The sequence below is a fragment of the Podarcis cretensis genome (assembly GCF_951804945.1).
Source record: "Podarcis cretensis genome assembly, chromosome: 4".
NCBI lineage: Eukaryota > Metazoa > Chordata > Lepidosauria > Squamata > Lacertidae > Podarcis > Podarcis cretensis.
In genome coordinates this window covers 44775319-44794410 of record NC_137173.1, presented here as the reverse complement: position 1 = coordinate 44794410, position 19092 = coordinate 44775319, and the positions used below count along the sequence as shown (strand labels likewise).

The 19092-nt window shown below is 40.8% G+C and overlaps 1 long non-coding RNA gene across 1 annotated transcript in view; it reads right to left on the bottom strand.

Annotated features, from left to right (window-relative positions):
* The window catches only part of LOC307215534, a 51760-nt gene that overhangs the window by 17591 nt on the left and 15077 nt on the right, over positions 1-19092 (bottom strand). The window contains exon 2 of the long non-coding RNA XR_013838550.1: positions 12209-12312. This is a non-coding gene — a long non-coding RNA (uncharacterized lncRNA). The remainder of the gene's footprint in view (positions 1-12208; positions 12313-19092) is intronic.

Genomic DNA, 19092 nt, shown 5'->3' with positions numbered 1-19092 from the left:
AGATATAAAGATGACCCAAACAGGAAATTATGTTTCCTCTGCTGGGGAAAACAGTGCAGATTTTTCCCATCCCCCAAATCAATCTCAAAAAATGGAAATTAAAATCAGTAAGGGTGGCGGGTTTTTTATATTATTAAAAAAATATTTCTCTAAATACCTGTGGATATCAGTATGCCTGCATGATAAGTCATCGCAGGTCAAAGCTCTGAAGTTTTAATTCACAGCACCATTGTGTCTGTTTGACCATCTATCTGTTCCTTTAAAATGGCTGCATCAACAAAGGACTGTTATTTAATTTTCTACTTAAATTTTAAGTACAAATGAAAAGGCAGCCCTGTATGGCAGTAGCTGATTCCAGGCCTAAAAGCTAACAATGAGCTGCTCTTTTGCTTTCTCACCATACAGAATTATGTGATGTTCTAGCACTCAGCACCATCGCCTTTGAAATTAGAGCATATAACTCTTTCAGCAGAAGAAAAAGGAATTTATTCACAGATTCCATTATTTTGCAACATATGACTCTTATTAATTAAGCATGATCCATTGATCTAAAGAGGTGTAACACAGTTTTGTTCTTTCTGAGAAAGAAACTTATATATTAGCTGGAATTTTGAATTTACTGGTGGACCATGAAATTTTTTTGATCAGAAACTGTTCCTTTATTCAATAAGAGGCCTCTCTAAGAGGACTTTGTGCAGTAAATATTTCAGTAGTCATTTTTTCCTTCTAGATTAAAAACCCAATGATTGTTTTATACCTTTTTTATATGAACAGGGGGCTGAGACTGTTTTTTCTTTAAAAAATGTCACCTGGGATATACATGGACCATATTTGAGTCTTTGAAATTATTCACAAAAGTAATTTATTGCTTCCTTTCTAAAGGGATATAAGGAATATTCTGCTTTCTTTCTTGATTGCTTCCTTTCCTTTCCATTATTATTCCCCTGTTGTACAATTTCTTGTGCTACTATGAAATATAAATCTATTTTTATCACAGGAAAATATGCATAATGATATAAAACATATTTCAATTTATTTAGCCTTTTCTGGGATAAAGTCCAATTATGGTCTTTAAACTATCCTCTAGTTGGCATTATTCTTTCACAGAACTTCCAAGCTGTTTTACGATAAAGAGGCATTTAAATACTGTATCTTGTCTCAATGCATATTTTTAAGGTACTATCCAGAAGGCATTCTTTTGGAAATCATTACTGTTGTGTTAAATATGCATTGAGACACAGGGTGATCAAACACACACACACACACACACACACACACACACACACACATACCCTATGCTTATCTTCGTACGCTGGATATTAAAGTTTGAATGTGACATTTTCCTTTGTTAAGAGAAACATCTTTTTTTAAAAAAGAACGTAAGAGAAAGTTCTGATTAGCATTGTGCAAATTGTTTTCCTTCTTGATGGGAAACAGCTTTTTTAAAAAATCAATCAATCAATCAATCAATCAATCTATGGATTCTCTCATCATTCAGCTATCACTTTATAGCTGATGTAAAAGTTACATGTGGTGGAAATTCTATCTCTGATTTAACCCTTGTCAGACAAGTGCCCTGCATCTTTTCACATTGGTTCTGATATTCACTGAAAGGTAGCACTGGAACAGAACAGCAGGAAAATGGTGTGAGCTCTTCCATCACACAGATGACCTGTTGCATGAGCCACAGCCATTGTATGAACAGCCGTTTGTCTGGAAACTCCATCCAGTTTCAAGTTCACAAGTATCTTTCTTGCATGTTCCAGGCTGCCCTATTACAGTGGTACCTCCGGTTACAGACGCTTCAGGTTACAGACTCCGCTAACCCAGAAATAGTATCTTGGGTTAAGAACTTTGCTTCAGGATGAGAACAGAAATTGTGCGCCAGTGGTGTGGCAGCAGCGGGAGGTCCCATTATCTAAAGTGGTACCTCAGGTTAAGAACAGTTTCAGGTTAAGAACGGACCTCCAGAACGAATTAAGTTCTTAACCCAAGGTCCCACTGTACTCCCAAGGCTGAAGTTATTACAGTGGTGCCCCGCAAGACGAATGCCTCGCAAGAGGGAAAACCCGCTAGACGAAAGGGTTTTCCGTTTTGGAGGTGCTTCGCAAAATGAATTTCCTATGGGCTTGCTTCGCAAGACGAAAATGTCTTGCGAGTTCCTGCGGGTTTTTTTCCCTTCCCCCCCCTTTTTCTAAGCCGCTAAGCCGCTTATCTGCTTATCCGCTAATCCGATAAGCCGCTAAAAGCCGCTAAAAGCCGCTAATAGCGCTAATAGCGCTAATCCGCTAAGCCGTCAATGGGCTTGCTTCGCAAGACGAAAAAACCGCTAGACGAAGAGACTCGTGGAACGGATTAATTTCGTCTTGTGAGGCACTACTGTACTGTAATCACAAGTGAAAATATGTTGCAGGTGGTGGACAATCACACACACTGACTCCTGTACTGCATACAGTAAAACAATATCACACAGCCACAAGCTTGTCCTCTGAACTTTGAGCCCTAGCAGTTTTCAAGTTTTGTGCAAGTTTCTCTAAGGCAATATGCTGCAAATTTTCATGCCAATATCCAAGGACATTAATTTGGAAATCCAGTGTTTGGCTCCCAAAACACTGAGACCAAAAAGTGAACTATGAATTTATTATGGTGCAAATCTATGTCACACACCTGAGTCACTGCATTCAATTTAACATATTCCCATGCATCCCTTAGAAAGTTTTTGCCATTTTGCCAACAGTCAAGGCATAAACTTCAGAATTGAACTTCTTTGTTGTGCAAGGATAGTCTATATGATAAACTGAATATTGTCAGTACAAAAAAATGTGAGAGATGAATGTCTATTTTGCTAGTGTGAAATGTTCTGAAACACATAGTTATCGACATAAACTGTATTAATTTTCTGGAGTTCTGCTAACACAAAGGGAAACCATTTTTACAATTCCTGAACTTGGGTACAGCAGAAGGATAAAGTGTTTCTCAAGAGGAAAACGCAGGGTTTTCACTTTCTTTGAAATGTATAATTCTATCGGTCATTAGGACATTCAAGGGGTTAATATACCCACAAATCACTTCCCTGATGTACAATGGAGCATCCTAATGATTCTTTTGCTGTTCCTTACCTGTAACAGGAGACATATTACAAAACTTATTGGGATGGTGGGAAAGACTGAATACATTCAATGAGCCCTCTAAACAGTCCTGCTAAATTCCCTTAAAAAGCACCTCAGAGCATAATTGAGAACATGAAAACTTCAAATGACTAATCTTAAACTAGAATCTCCATTGACTTTAAGAAAGTGACTAAGGAAACCTTGAGAATTTTAAAATGCTTTTGATACGAGCTTATAGATGACAGTTCAGAAGAACCAAGTGAAAGAGTAGGAAGAGGAAGGAAGATACAGTGGTACCTCAGGTTAAGTACTTAATTCGTTCCGGAGGTCCATTCTTAACCTGAAACTGTCTTAAACCGAAGCACCACTTTAGCTAATGTGGCCTCCTGCTGCTGCTGCACCGCCAGAGCACAATTTCTGTTCTCATCCTGAAGCAAAGTTCTTAACCTGAGGTACTATTTCTGGGTTAGAGGAGTCTGTAACCTGAAGCGTATTGTCAGAGCTGCCTCTAGGTCCCAGCTCACAGAGGACCAACGCTAGGCTGTGGTAATGTACAAAAGTCTTTATTGAAGTTCAGTTTCCATTTCAAAGCCACAGCATGCAGCCCTACGTCTTAAACCCTAGATCGGCGAAGTCCCGTCTGAGTCTCCTCCCCTATGACACCAGTTTAAGATCCTAGCCCTGCTCCACCTTTTACGCTGCTCTCTCCTCCTCTGGGTCCTCCTGCCCGCTGGGGCATTGCCCTTTCTGGACTCTTCCGACGCTGAGTCGCTTAGCTCCTCCCCCTCCCTCCGGCGGGCTTTAGGACCCGGTTCCCAATCCTCATTCTCTGCTGTCCCGCGCTCCTGTACATTTGAACTTGCATCTCGCGCCAGCCCAGTGACCTTTCTCCTTACCGTTACACTACTTCGGTCACTGCTTCCCTCTTCCGGGACACTGGCTGGATCTGACCTCTCCTCCGTTGTCCAACTTTCTGATGGAGGCGTGGTCAGCCCTGCCTTATCTTCTCTCCCTGGTGGGGAATGCACTGGCCCCGATCCTTGGGACTCTTCCCCCCCCCTCTGCTCTGGTGGGGAAGCTGGTCCTGATTTCCAGCTACTGCTCTGGGAGTCCCTGCTGCCCCCTTGCTCCTGGGGCATTCCCCTTGGGAACCCCCTACCCCTGGCCACTGGCGCCCCCTTCTGTGAATCTTCCGATTCGCTGGAGAGGCTCATGGAATCCCTCGGTCCACTGTCCTCTTCTCCTACGCTCCCCTCGGATTCTTCCCCTTCGCTCTCCATCTCCTCTCTTCCCTGTGCCTCTGCTCCTGAGCCCCTGACACGTATGTAACCTGAAGCGTATGTAACCCGAGATACCATTGTATATGAAAAAAGGTAGAGTAGTGAAAAGTCCTATCCCTGCAATTTAGGCTAAGAGCCTAAACTGAGATACCAGTAGACATATGATCAGACTTGGCGTTGAAACCAACAACATTGAAATGCAGATAATGTGTGTGAATCTGATTGGATGAAGGGGTGATGGGAGCTACTTTCCTTGGGAATTTTTCCAAGCAATATTTCACTAATCAAGGCCCAATTCAACCTATGTTTTTTAATGTAAATATTCTCTCTCTCTCTCTCTCTGTCTGTCTGTCTCTCTCTCTCTCTCTCTGTGTGTGTGTGTGAGAGAGAGAGAGAATGTGTATGTGCCAAAATCATGTACTCTGATCCTGATGCACTGCCCACCCAGACACTTTCTTCTGTTATAATCATGACAGACACTTTTCAAGCATTTTCCTGAACACATGAGCATTAAAATTGCATGCAAGCCTCCCACCCCACAAATCCTTGCAAGGTTCTTGGCTTCTGTCAGACCTTTGTCCATTCAGCACAAAGCTCTGAAGGGGGACAATGGGGTGTGGGGAATTGCATGCACACTCCCCACCCCCCTCTGCAGTTTACACCCTTGCATGTTCAGGTAAAAGCTCCTCTTAAGCTGTTATTTGCCACACTAGAAAAACGTATATGCAAATGTATCATTTTCATATTGTGACAAATTGCAGAATGGGGGAATTTTCATCAGGTAAACAACATTGGTGTGTGTAGGGTTTAGTCCCTTCACGTGCTCCCTCTATGGACCAGAGTCCTTCCTGGCTCCCATGGTTAAACTTAGGATAAATGCAGCCACATTTGCCTGTTGTATGTTTTAGAAATAACTGCTTTCACATTTCATCCCAACACTTCATTTTTAAGCTGTTCTTTTGTCCATTGCTCCTAAAAACATTTTTTTTTTAGAAAGAAAGAAAACAAATTTTGTTTCTCACTATTTATTTTTAGTTTTGCAAGCTAGAGCTTTTATGAAACCCAAATTGCAGGTCTAATGGGAACTGGCATTTGCTCACTGAACAGAAGAAAAGCATCATGGTTCTTACTGCATAGATAACAATGTTTGAGCATAAACATAAAAAGAAACAGAAAAGCCTGGACTGTACTAGCTTACAATCCAATTAGTTCATGTGACCACATTAGATATCTCCTACTTCTGAAATGGCCTGTTGCTATTTAGAGTCAATTGGGATGGCAGCGATTACTTCTCATATTGTTTCCAACTCAAAACATCTTCATTCTTCTGTGCTTGACCACCTGTTCATAATACTGAAATGTTTAATGCACATTTGTGATCTTCAGCAGATAAGGATCTTCCATTTAATTTCTTTGAAGAGGCAGGGACTCCCAGAATTGCAGGAAGATGATAGTGATGAAGCACAATACCAGCTGATAACTGTTGATGAAGGAGAGTTGGTAAATGCACCTTACCTAGACTTCTCAAAGCTATGGGCCACTCAACAGTGTACTTGAATAAATTAATTCAATCAATTCTGGCTCAGAATGTAATAGAACAACATGGAGAGAGGAAAGTAGAGTGATATCAGAAATTCACATTTCTAGGCTGTGTTTACCATATTATTGAAAGGGTGCTTGTTGTGTAATGGATAATCTGAAAGTGAAGTAGCCAGCATTAACCAGCATGTTGTCCTCAGTTTTACAGATCTCATTATTATATATACTAACAGCAGGGCTAACAGTTTTGATGCATCACAAAGTGTGTACAAGACCTCTGTATCCTATTTTGTACCCATTTAATGCAGTTGCCACAGGTGCAATACCCATTCTTTGCAAAGGAAAATGGGCCTGCACTTTCCCCTCTCATTTATTGGCAGGAGAAAGTTTCTCTGGATAGGTGAGCTGAAGAGGAGAGTTGGTGGTGGGGGAGAGAGATTAGTCAGCTGCCACCACATCCCTATAGGATTCTCAATCCACACTTAATAGGCTTTTCCACTGTCAAGTTAGGGAGGAGGACTGATATTATGGGCACAATCCAGACAAAGTAAAGTACGTTTAAGTTCGTCACATTCCAATGGGAGGTTGAGGACAGCGCTGTGCTAGGCCATTTTACTGGCTGAGTAGCACTGTGGGTTAAACCACAGAGCCTAGGACTTGCCGATCAGAAGGTCGGCGGTTCGAATCCCCACAACAGGGTGAGCTCCCGTTGCTCAGCCCCTGCTCCTGTCAACCTAGCAGTTCAAAAGCATGTCAAAGTGCAAGTAGATAAATAGGTACCGCTCCAGCGGGAAAGTAAATGGCATTTCCGGGTGCTGCTCTAGTTCGTCAGAAGTGGCTTAGTCATGCTGGCCACATGACCTGGAAGCTGTACGCCGGCTCCCTTGGCCAATAAAGCGAGATGAGCATCGCAACCCCAGAGTCGGCCACGACTGGACCTAATGGTCAGGGGTCCCTTTACCTTAAATCCTTCCTGCCAAATAAAGGCATATAGTTCAGTGATAGACATCCACAGCATTGAAATTCAGTGTCAAAAATAGCCTGCTTTCATTTGCATGACATCAATCCAGTCCTGATAATGAGCAAATAAGTGAACAGTGACAATTCCCACACCCATTTCTATTTTGATCTGAACTCTGTGTCATTAGTACCCAAGGTTGGCAAGTTATTTTGGCATCTGAGAGAGAAAATCCCAGAAGTGCCTTTCCTTCAGAATAAAAATACAATATTAAACAAACCAGTTCCTGCCCTTTCGTGACACCCACAATCAGCTGCATTAGGCAGCAACCTCCTCAACTTAATATTAGCACTAGTCCTGGAAAGAAATACTTACATTCTTGAATTCTAACTGATTTTAATGAATGTGCTTAACTGTGATTTGGATTGTGTATTTTCTTTCTCTATACAGTGACCATATTAAAAGAGGACAGAAAAGACTCAGAGATTAAACACAGAAATAGCTACAGGTGCTAGCAGTAAAAATGTCATGCTGATTAATATGGGGAAAATACTTCAAATGATATTTGGGAAGCTGATAGTGGAAACTCTAATGTCAGAAGTTCTAAACAGCAAATCAGTTTGTATGATTAAATACATAATCCAGAAATGAATTTTGACATGCTAAAGGAATACAGGAAAAAAATCCCTGGCCTCTTCGTATAACTGCAGTCATGGGGGTTGGGAGGTGGAAATGCAGTCAACCAACATTTTCCAAATGTGGAACAAGCTTAGAAACAGAGATACAAGTCATTGTCTAGAGTGACTCATGCAAAAAAAGGATATAAAACAGAATTGGATGATGGGACTAGAAGAAAAAGAAATAGGGGAAACAAACATAGAAAAAAGCAAGAAGACAAAGGTACTGAAGAAAACAGAAATATAACTAAGGATGAGCAAATTTGTCAATTCTGGTGTCTCTCTGTTTCAAATTTATCCGATCTTAAATTCAGCTTTTCAGATTTCCACATCAGCTTGGGATTTTTTTAAAATAAATAAATAAAAGGTCATCATGAAAATTCATCAGTGTTAGAAAAGAAAGTAAAATTATTCTGTGTTCACAACATATAGTGAATATATATGTTGATTCCATTGATATATGTGCTTTTGTGTACACTTTCCCCAAGGATAAACATTTTTGTACACATTGCTTGGGTGGCGAACTGCATTGCAAAATTCGGAGAGGTTTGAATTTCAAAAGATGGTTGTGTTTCATTTTGCACATTGTTTAGGAAAGTGCAAATCTGGTCACTTCACCTTTATATGCAAACTGGATTGAATTTCCCCCTCATCCTTAGGTATGTCGACTACAGTTTTGTTATGTTCAGTCTCCTCTGAATATGGATAGCAGAAAATGGGTGTGAAGAGCAAAATATGAGCGAGGACAAAGGGTGGAAACGCATAGGCCAGTCCAGTTTATCTTCCTGATTTTTCCACTTGCTTGCATATACTACGTAAGAAACAGAGATGTTTAAATTCTCCAAAGTTCTTCTGGGCTGGGCTTTCCCCAAGTTTCCCAGAAATAAAAATAGACCACACTGAGGGCTTGAAAGAAACTCACCAGCATCCCTTCTGCATTGACTTGCCAGCTCCTCCCAAATACCCACCTCCTTGTCCTCTGTGGCAGTGATGAGACAGACATGGAAAAGAGAGGAACACAGTTTCCCCCACTCCATTGCCCCAGTACGCTAGCTAATAGTACATTCAATGACTGTGCAGCCTGTGTACCCAAATACTTGAACCATACACTTGCACAGTTATTTATATGTAATGTTCAGTGACTGTACAGTCTGTCCATTTGAATACACAACAGATGAGCTGTACACACCTTCACACAAATGTGTAGAGATTGCTTGTACTTGTGTTCAGTTTAAAGGACATGGGAGGGCATGAAAGACTATGGGAGCTCTAGCTTTACCCAAAGGAGCTATAATTGCAGGATCTCTAGGGAGCTAATCCCGTGCATCCCATTACACTATTAGCCAATGTAATGAAGTAATGGAGAGAGAGAGAGACTTATTTTCTCTCTTTTTGTGATGTTGCTGCTGCTCTTTCCACTGAGAAAGAAAGGGAAGAGCAGTGATAGGTTGGCAGGGGGGAAGCCAGAAAGCTTAATGCAAAAGATTGAGGCTTGAAATGGTCACCTTTTGTTTGGGGGCCTATTTTTTATGAATCACAGAATGTATTTCCTGGCATCTCTAATCAAGATTTTATATTACTGGTAAAAAATCCCATTTTCGCCAAAGCGAAGCAAAGTATCTGAGCCTTTTTTCTGTTTGAGAAAATGTTTGGCATGATATTCCTAGAAACAGAACACACGCATCTATTTGGAAATGCCTAAAGTGGTTTGGTATGGTGTCATCTTGCACAAATGTTCAATACAGGAACTAATTGAAGCATATGGCCATCAAAAGGGAAAAGGACTGATTGCATGCCGATTTCCAAACACTTTCCACATTGTTGCTGAGAAGATCCTCCTCCACCTTCATATCTCCACATTGATTTTGGCATGGGTTTAATATGCAAATCTAAGGTCACCTGTTTCCCACCAGCTATTAATAAACTGGCAGTCTGTAATCCTACCTCCCTGAAAGCTAATCATTAGAAAGGAAATGTCACTCTAACATTACAGTCATTAAAAAAATAAAGTGAGATCAAAAGCTTATTCAGTTTGGTTTGATGACCTCCCTAGTACAGCAAGAGCTTCCAAATGATTGCCTTCTAGACAATTCTTACAGAGAACTGCTGACACATTGTCCTCATGGAGAAGAAACCTGCAGTTGGTCCTTGTAGCTAACAAAACCTTTTAAACTCCAACCAGCAATTCCATGCAGAAGAAATGATTAAGGAAATGCCACCTCCAGGCATGAAAAAAAACTTTGCACAATAAACCAGATGGGATAAAATTAGACTGTGTTATCAAGACTGAAAAGCTAAACGTTAATGCTGTAATTGCAGCCAAGAAGACTGCTATATGGAGCGCTGATAAAGTTGCTTTGAATTAGAGATGGTTATGGATTAAAATACAAATTGCTATCCTCCATGCGAAAGTACAAAATGTTAGCAGTCATTTTGCTTTGGAAAGCACAGTTTTGCTGAAATTGTGGCTGGTGAAATCTCCTCTGATATTGCTAGCAAAAATGCTAAAATAGCAGCTAACATGTGGTTTCACTATATGTTCTCTGTACTTCTTCAGTGGCTTAAGCCAGGATGTTAGATAGATGCCCAAGAAGATGTTACAGGATTAGACAGAAAGTTTTGCGTTTAGAAAAAAAAAAATGATTTAGAAGTCAAAAGGATAAATGCTGTTTCTTAGAAGATAGAATCACCAATATGTCATGTGAGAATAGTAGAAGTCTTGCAATAAACTGATATTACTGGAGATGAAGTGTGTGAGGGGGGATCATAATAATAGACAGAGAAGAATCAATAGTGTTGTGGCATCTTAGAAACTCAAGGAAAAAGACAATCAAGGTGCATAACCCAGCTGGTAGTATTACAGGCAGCAGAAAGTAAAAAAAAAAGCCATTATATTTGGTAAAATGAAATGGGTGAACATCAGTACAGGGAGCCTCTTGGTTTATGAAATGAAACAAAAGTCATAGATATAAACATCAAGTGCTCTAGTTGTTTGGCAATGAAGGTAAGAGATGAGTGATCTCAGACAAGAAGGCTAGGAAGGAATGTGTGTGTTCATAGAATGAGGGAAGTAAAGCATGTCAGAAAACAGAAAGCAAAAAGAGACTGACGACAATAACATTTCCCAGCATGCAGTGTCTTGGGGCCATTTCTTTTTTCACGTCAAGAGTTATTCCATATATTTCAGTCAAACTCTGTTATAGGAACACGTTTTAAACATGGAGACTACATGGTCACATTACTGGGAAGAGAACAGTGGTTTCAGTCCCCGCCCCCCATTTCTGTTCCTAGCCTAATTTTGACTCATAGGGCTGCAGGCTCTTGTCCTCACAACATACATAAAATATGTTGCTGTATTTATTTCATACGCAGTACCATTAGTTGTAAAGATAAAAAACCCACTCCTCAAAGTGGTATAAATCACATCACAGGTATCATAATAAGTTCCAGAACCTCTCTGGTCGGCTACATTGGCATTATAAGACACCAAGGGAGGCATTCATGGTAAGCTCCAGCACCTTCTCATCCTGAAGCAAAGTTCTTAACCCAAGGTACTATTTCTGGGTTAGCAGAGTCTGTAACCTGAAGCGTCTGTAACCCGAGGTACTACTGTACATATCTTTCATTGCCAAGCAAAATCATTCCTTGTTTCCCAGGACTTTGGCTAATTAAACACTCTGGCCTTTTAAACTGTGAGGGAGTATTGTTTTTGTTTCTTACTATATTATGTATTTTTGTGTTTCTCTATGGAAAACTGCCCTATGATCTGTGGAGTAATGGCAATATAGACATTTAATAGATATTAAATGTCCCTGGTTCCATCCTTAGCATCTCCAGGTAGGACTTGGAGAGATACCTGCCTGAAATTTGGGTGAATCATTGCAGGACTTATGGACAACAGTGAGCCAGAAGAACAAAGGCAGCTTCCTATATTTCTAGGTGGAAATTCAGACCCGTTATACTACCTCACTCTTTTGAAAATGTTTTGTGATGACAAGAGTTGTTGGTTCTAGATATTCAGTTCAGGGGCAGGTGAATAGCAATCTGCTCTCCTCTTCTTCTTCCACCAAATGGTTTTCAACACCATAACATTAAGTTCTCAAAGCTCTTGTGTTCATTGTATAGGGACTAACATTGAACATTTCATTGGCATTTGGAAGATGACTTCTGGGCAGAAGTAATAGAATCAAAGAATCAAAGAATTGCAGAGTTAGAAGGGGCATCTAGTCCAACTCCCTAATATCTTAAAGACTATCAAATTTCTTATGGCATAATCTCTTGTGGATCCAAATAAATACCTGGTTCATTACATATATATATATTCAGTTCAGCATTTTTACTCTTCACAGCATCTCAACTGGCTTCCAAATGCCAGAGAAATTTCTAGGAAACACTAGTATGAGCAGCAGAATTCTTTACATACTAGGTAAAGATATGAATATTTTCCAAAAATTTGCTTAATCAAAGAAAGCAAATTAACAGTATGTTAAATCAAGCTTGCTTTTGTGTCTGTATGTCTGTGGTAACTGACAAGTCACCAGATGCTGAAGATCAATAAGTGTTTTGCATATTTTAATTATTCTTCTGGGTTTAGATCTTAATTACTCTTATGAACTTCAGGTAGTTTTGGCAGACAGAGTTTACCTTGAAGCTGTGAGCTTCACTGTTGTTTCATCAATTAATACAAGATGTCCGCATGCTGATGTAGTAGTTGAGTCTGTCACTGCTTTTCATCCTGGCAACTCCCACTGAATAATAAAATTTCAAAATAGACAGGTTTTACTGTGTGTCTTCCTAACTATATAGCTGGGTGCATTTCACATGTCATCATAGCAGGAGCTCAGGATTTATATTTAATTCTATACTATTTATTTCAACTGAAGACAACTGAAGCCACGTAGCTATGTGAAAGAGCTCATGTTTTGCATGCCAAAAATCTCAGCGGTAGAGCAGAGGCTTCGCATGCAGGTGCAGGATCAGATACTACAGTGAATTGCTTTTTTTTTTTTTTTTTGTATATTTAAGCCATCAAATGCCCCGGTGAGCATTAATGTTTGTAAATTCCTTCTAAATGTTAATAATGAATAGAGTGGTTCACCACCAGAGGCCTCATTGTAGCCATTAACCTTGTTTATTATGATAGTACAGGTTAACACCAACATTAAACAACCTGTATTATTGACACCTGATTAGTAGCTTTGTAGTAAGCCAATGGTTGCCATTTTGTTATTCTGACGCAATCTTGTCTGAAATATATTTCTCTATTGGTGTCTATGTCATAAATGAACAATAAAGCAACCAGTGATATTTCATTGCCAAGAGTAGTATTTACTATTTATATACATGGGGCCCAGAATCAGTCAGCAACTCTAAATCTGGTAAAAGTCCCTGTCTTTTCCAATCAATCAGAATGATTCACAGAACAGGACATATAACAGATAGCAATTTGGGAGGTGGTTAGCTGTCACAATGTGTAGGAGCAGATTACCAGAGATCATATAATATTTGCATGGCGGGGTAGAGTAGACACAGAATGGTTTCTTGAAGTACCTTCTTGAACTCTTTTCTCCCACTAGATTATTATAACTAGGAAAGTAGAAGTTTGGAAATATGACAAAATTATGTTGCAGCTAGATGCACATTTGTTTCCGATTCGTGGGTATAGTGTTAACGGCAAAATCTAGGACTTCCCTTTCCTTACCCCCTCAAAAGAAATCAAATGTTAATGACTGTACATTGAACCACTGCTGCATCTTCTCATGATGATTTCCATTCCCAGTGGTGTGATAAACTACAGAGTGACTGAATAAACACTTTGGTTTTAATTACATTTGTAGTCTGTGTCTATATACACAGTGGTATTCCCTGAGCAAAACTTGAGTATACATATTATAGGAAATGTTTTTTAAACTTATGACTTATGGGTCTTTAATTTCATCTCAGGGTTCTGCTGACTACATATCTAACCTGGCACATTCTTTGCAGATTTATACTATCTCTACAGCCAGAAGGCAGAAGAATTATAGCCCAATAATTTTCAGACAGCAGCTTACTCTATTTAAACTCCACAGGTTTCTTTAAATTAATAGCAATTAGCTCACTCATATTTGTGGAGGACACATGGTAGCAGCTTGTAATTACCTAGTACCTTACTAACATTGCTAGATGCTGTGCAGTGTACAGAAAGGGTTGCTAGTGGTAAATTATGCATCATTAGCATTCTTTAAGTTTGCATTATCTAAAGTGAAACTTTATGACTTGTTAATATCATGTCCTTTATCATCTGACCTCAGCCTGGCCCATCACTTCAGCGATAAAATTAAAGAAGGGGGTTGCAGTGCATCAGATAGCGTGAAGCAGACCTTTATTACATCAGCAGCAGCAACAAAATCCCTGAAACCCCATAAAGCAACATGATTACACAACATGGGGTGTGCTCCCTTTGGTACTAAAATGCTCTCCTCTTTGCATAATGCAAATAAATTGATGGAATTTAGTATTTACGAGGGAGATAATCTGCCACAGTACATAAATCAAAATGAAGCTGCAGAGGGTGGGCTGCACAAATGGGCTGAGTCACAGTCACACTAACCAGGCTTTGAGACATATTTTACAGTAGCCTGCATATCTGTGCACCTCTCAGAATAAATCCTCTTAAATGATTGATGGGGATGGACATTCTCTCAAGATGTGAATGCTGGAAATGTGTAATAAATCAATCAATCTAGAGTCTGAACAGACACCCTGTGTCTGCTATCTGCATATCAGGCTTTTGTTGTTCTCCTTCACTGCTCTGGAAATTTGCCTGGATTTTTTTTTAAGGGGGATTTTGGAATGTTTCTATTTTTTTCTACACTTGCTTGGAATGAAAATTGCCTCAGCTCAGGTCTAAATATTTGCTGATTTAAACGGGTAGAATTACAACATATAAGGGAGCCTGCAACTAAGTGTTGCATTGTATCCTCACCCTTCAAAAAGCAGGACTCCGGTCCACAATTCCAAACAGGCAAGCCATGGCCTCTTATGGGAACTTGATTCCATTCCTCATTTTCTATCCCACCAAAGAAGACATTGAGCCTTCTGTGGCTATTGAGTATGTTCAGTTTTTGTTGGGTTCTTTGGGATGATTTCCCCTTGCATTCCCTCCCCCAGGGTTTTGTTTTGTTTTGTTTGCCTTTCTGCCAACATCAGCATCCCTAAGAGCATCCCTCTTGTTGTGGCTACACATAGCACATAGCAACTAAATTTGCTATTAGGAGAGAAAAGAAACTTTCTGTTTCAACAAATGGAGTTACAATGTGTATTATGATTTTTAAAACACACACACAAGTGAGATCATTTTTAAACTGGATTGTTCTATGATTGTAGATTAATGTCTTTTATTAGGACTATAAGTCGATTTAGTTATCTCAGCAATACCTTAATCAATGGGGTGCTAAAGTAGCAATTGTAGTTCAATGTAAGTGATGTACTGGGGTGGGGTGGCCCAACTTTGAATATATGCTTCTCAATGCCAGCCACTCTTAAGACACTACAGATTATCTGAATCCAGTTCAGTCCATCTTTTGGGTCCAGGTTCAGTTCTCAAAGTACTAATTCCCCACAAGAAAAAGACATTGTTGGGAAGTAGTTCAATGAACCTGTGAGGCAGCATTTGACCTGTTTGGGATGAGGCTGCAGTTGCACTTCCACTTCGGGATCAAATTCAGACAGCAGAGGTGCCATTAGAACGGCTCCTTACTCTGAAGGCATGTGTGATGCAGTAGCTTTCACCGATTAGGCTAATGCCGTTAATAAATAGCTTAAATAAATGAATGTCTGGGGTGTTGCAACCCTAGACTGATGCTCAAGAGACAGAGGAAGATGACCTAGTTGAATCTGGGGATGACTACCATTGGCAGAAGAGCTAAACTATGTTCCTGATATGGCACCTGTGGCTTCTGTGAAATAAAAGCCATGAGCCTTGCAGACACCTATCCCAAGCGCACTTTATCTGACTTGTCACCTGCCTCTGTTTTCACTGTGGCTGCCCAAGAGCACAAGAAGTGCACCAGGCAGGAGGCCACAGAAGAACATAGAAGAACACCGTATTAAGCATTTGGTCCCTTACCTTTCTCGCCCTGATCCGGCCACAGTGATCCATGTGACAGTCACCTCCAGGCTTGCTTATTGTAACTCGCTCTATGTGGGGCTGCCCTTGAAGCTGCTCCAGAAACTCCAGCGGGTGCAGAATGCTACGGCGAGACTCCTTATGGGGGCCTTGCTGCGTGACCACATTCATCCAGTGCTTTACCAGCAGCACTGGCTTCTGGTGGAGTACAGCATCAGGTTTAAGGTGCTGGTTTTGACTTTTAAAGCCCTATGCGGCCTAGGACCCTTGTACCTACGGGACTGCCTCTAAGGTATGTCCCACGGAGGACCTTAAGGTCCACAAATAACAACACTTTGTAGGTCCCGAGCCTCAAGGAGGTTAGATTGGTCTCAGCTAGGGCCAGAGCCTTTTCAGCACTGGCCCCGACTTGGTGGAACACTCTGTCACAAGAGACTAGGGCTCTGCGGGATTTGACATCTTTCTGCAGGGCCTGCAAGATGGAGCTGTTCCGCCTGGCCTTCGGCTTAGAATCACTCTGACCCCTTATATGGGATTTGGTATATAAATCTTCCCATGGATAGCTGGCTCGGGTGAATATCTGATGTTTCCTCCCTTTATGGTCTTCATATATGGACTACTACTAAAATGAGGCTGCATTTTAAGCTGTATTTTAAGCTGTATTTTAAGCCGTATTTTAATTAACTTTTTTTGTTTTGTTTCCCCCCCTATTACGCTTTATTGTAATTTATATTTGGTGTTAGCCGCCCTGAGCCTGGCCCTGGCCCTGGCTGGGGAGGGTGGGGTATAAATAAAAATGTATTTATTTTAATTTATTTTATTTTTTATTTTATTTTATTATTTCTTCTTCTCCTCCTCCTTCAGGCCAGGAATTGGTGGGGTGGGGTGGCAACCCTATAATTCACACTCCTAAGGCAAGTTGGTAGGACTTAGGAGAGTGAAACTTTTTGGAGGGACTTGTGTGGCCTCACCCCACCTGTAGCCTTTGCTAGAGGAAGTTGTTTACTTGGATCTTTCCATGGTGCTGCAATCACCTGTCCAAAATTAATCTTTTGATATGTTTCCAGGCACAATTCAAGGTGCTTGCTTTGACCTTTAAAGCTCATTATGGCTGAAGAACTGCCTGTACCCATGAGAACCTGTCTACTCTAAGATCTTCATCAGAGGACCATCTCTGAGGGATTAGGCAGGTGTTGGTCAGGGCCTTCTGAGTAATGGTGTCTGGTTGTGGAATATACTTCCCAGGAACAGGTTGGTGCCTTCTCTGTTAACTTTTAAGTACCAGAAAAATCAACTTGACTCTATTCAGGCTTTAACAGATGGCATATTTATTTATGCCATAGCTGGCTTTTGTTTTTTTACTAATTTTTCTGTTCTTTGTGCTCCTATTATTCTGCTTTTACTGTTTTATTTCAATTTTATCATTTTTTATTTTAATTTGATGGTTTTAAATTGCCTTCAAAGGCAATTTATGTTTTTTTATGTTCAAAATGGAATATAGATTTTATAAATGCATAAATGTTTTCTCAGTGATAGACATAAAGGGGGAATCTAATTGATCTATGAATTTAGATCTAGTTCTATTCAGATGGAGCATCTCATAGCACCCAGTTATGAATGAACTAAAATAAACTTGTGATAGTATTCTACTTTTACCCAATTCCTAAAAAAAACAAAAAAACAAAAATATTCACAAGGCTTATAGTTTTCATTACAAGGCAGTCCTCTAGGTACCAACACAGAAGTACGGTAAGTCACATTGAGTTCAATGGTGCTTGCACAAAAGTAATTCCCAGGATTATAACTTCAATTGTCCTACAATCCCTGATTCTTAAATTATGAATATTGTGCTTGTTTTTTTAAAAACCACAAGGGAACACATCCTTGTGTTTTGCCCTATTGTTTTCCCAAGTAATTAATTATATCGTTGATGAGTATAACCTAATTTATTAACATTAGAGATTATTCTTGGTAGGGAAAAAGCAATGTACTTTCCATGTCAAAGTTTTGATTGCTTATAGCTGATGCCAGTGGAGATACTCCAAGACCTTTTCTTGTATTTCTCTCATACCAGGATTTGAGATGAAATAAGCTCCTGCCCAAGAAGGGCATCTTGCCAATGGTAGTGTGCTTAATGAAATATGAATCAATTTTTGCTCTAATTTACACCAGATTTCAGACTTATACTGAGATAGCTACTGTCCTAACCAATTTATTTGAGGAGCTTTATAATGCCATAGAAGATTAGAAACTGCTAATCCTCCCTTTTCAATTGACTTCTGTGTGGTTGGCAGAAAATGTTAGATAATGTTATATGGGCAGGTAGCCTGAGGGTCAAGACATCAGCTATGCAGAAACCAGTATATAATGGAAGATTAAGACTTCCTAATCTTTGGTGGTACAGTGGTACCTCAGGTTACAGACGCTTCAGGTTACAGATGCTTCAGGTTACAGACTCCACTAACCCATAAATAGTATCTCAGGTTAAGAACTTTGCTTCAGGATGAGAACAGAAATTGTGTGGTGGTGGTGCAGCGGCAGCAGCAGGCCTCATTAGCTAAAGTGGTACCTCAGGTTAAGAACATTGTGCTGGTCCTGGGGGAAAGGTACCGTGATCGTAGTCAGAGTTCACGAGATGAGAGGCGAGGTCCGAAACAGGGAGCCGGGCGGGGAACAGGAACGCTGGGAGGTCAGAAGCAGAAGGCTGGGCAGGGAACAGGAGCGCTGGAAGATTAGAAGCAGGAGGCCGGGCAGGGAGCAGGAACGCTGAAAGGTCAGGAACAGGAGGCCGAGCAGGGAACAGGAACACTGGAAGGTCTGAAGCCAACAACGACGTTGCTCCCGCAACCTGGGACCGGGCTGACTGACCTTTATCTTCTTCTAAGGCCAGGGGCGGTCCCGGCCCCCAGGAGCCCCGCCTCCTCTGGCCTTAAGGCGAGCACTCCTCCTGGGAGCAACCAGTTCCCTTCGCCTCTCTGCCCTAAGCCTCTGTAGTTCAGGAGAGGCCGAAGGGTTACTGGGCCCCGGAGGAGGCTCACCTGTAGCCACTGAGTCCTCAAGCACCTCTGGGGCCAGAAGGGTTTCACCTGCTGCCTGCTCTTGAGGATCTGACACAGGTGCAGGCTCCTCAGAATCTAGGCCTTGCCCCAGTTCAGCCGGCCCTGGAGGCAGGGACTCCTGTGCAGGCTGAGATTCCTCTGGTTCAGCCTCTGAATCGGAATCCCAGGCCATCACAAACAGTTTCAGGTTAAGTACGGACCTCCGGAATGAATTAAATACTTAACCCGAGGTACCACTGTACATATTATGAAGCTGCTCAGTTGTATTGGTTAGGGCAGTGGCTACCTCAGGATAAATCTGCAATCTTGTATAGACTACAGAAAAACTGTTAATAGACCAAAATCCATAAAATATACTT